Raw genomic sequence first — 1,409 nt, 5'->3', positions numbered from 1 at the left:
GGTAGAATAATGGATTATCGTCTTAGTGTTGCACGAGAATTCAAAACACACAGATAAAATAAGTGAAGTAAGAAAAAAAAAACACATTAAATTTTTATATGGAAAACCCTTAAAAGGAAGAAAAACCATGAGGTCAAACCCAATTGAAATAATCCACTATGAATGATGAGTATACAGATCTATTCTTCTCCTAAATTAGGGAAGATGGAATTATAAAGTTGTATAACTATAATATAGCTACATTTCTTGGTGACATGTTGCAAGTTCATTGTTGATTGTTATGGAGGTAGTAGTCCATCGTGAGTATTGTAGATGGTTGCTCCGGAAGCATTGATTGGCCGAAGAAACCGTAGTAAACAGTTGCAGGAGCTGTGGACCACATAGATTGTAGTGAAGAATATGAATGACGTACGTAGGGTGCGGGGGTCGGAGTCGGGAGTAGCACAAGCTGTGAACCACATAGGTCATAGGGTCGAGTATGAATGTCACCCGCAGGCTACAGGGGCCAGAGTCGGAAGTTACATGGGCTGATGACCACGTAGGTCATTAAAGTGAGTATGAATGACGTCTATAGGTTGCGGAGGCCGGAGTTAGGAGCTACATGAACTGATGACCATGTAGGTCGTTGTTGGCACATGTATTGTAGTGATGAGCTCTTGTCCCGCAGACAAGAAATGATTACTAGATTTTTTGAGTTATTACATTGACTAATAGCTTTTGGTTGGTAGTGGTCGATGACGGCCGACAGTAGTTGACAGCGGTCGGCGGTGGTCGACGAAGATTGGTGGCAGTCAACGGTCTCGACAGTGATCTGTGATGATCGATAGGTGTCAATGATGGTTGACGACAGTCGGAGGTGGTCGGCGATAGGGTCGGCGGCGGTCAACGGTGGTCGGCGGGTTGTTCGGAGACGGTCAACCGTGGTCGACGACGGTCAATAGTGATCGACGTTGGTCGGAGGTGATGCTGAGCTACAGCTTTTCCTCAAGTCTTTAGGCTTCAGCTCCCCCTCATGTGAAAGGTGGGGGTCTATTTATAGTGTTATGGGTGCAATTAATGTAGAAATATGAATCATTTTGATCGAATGGTCCGAATAACTTAATTCAATCATACGGTGTTTAATGGACATCTGGATGCCTTCATGATGTCAGAATTGGGTGATCTTAGGCTCATTGGATTTGTCTTGTCGAGACACTCAATTCGACTATAAACTTGTTAGATTTGACAACTATTTGACATTCCAAATGTGTTAAAAAATCATCCAAGAAAGGTTTAATGACTTGATTTGGGCTTGATTTGACTCGGATTGGACTAACTTTAATATCATTTTGTCCGTCTCATCGAGCTGGTCAGTTTGACTATAAGTTTGCTGAAATCAAAACTCTGGATGAGTTTTTATTAAGGTTTGA

This window comes from Phalaenopsis equestris, unplaced genomic scaffold (genome assembly GCF_001263595.1).
Source record: "Phalaenopsis equestris unplaced genomic scaffold, ASM126359v1 Scaffold001215, whole genome shotgun sequence".
Classification (NCBI taxonomy): Eukaryota; Viridiplantae; Streptophyta; class Magnoliopsida; order Asparagales; family Orchidaceae; genus Phalaenopsis; species Phalaenopsis equestris.
This window is presented reverse-complemented; position numbering follows the sequence as displayed.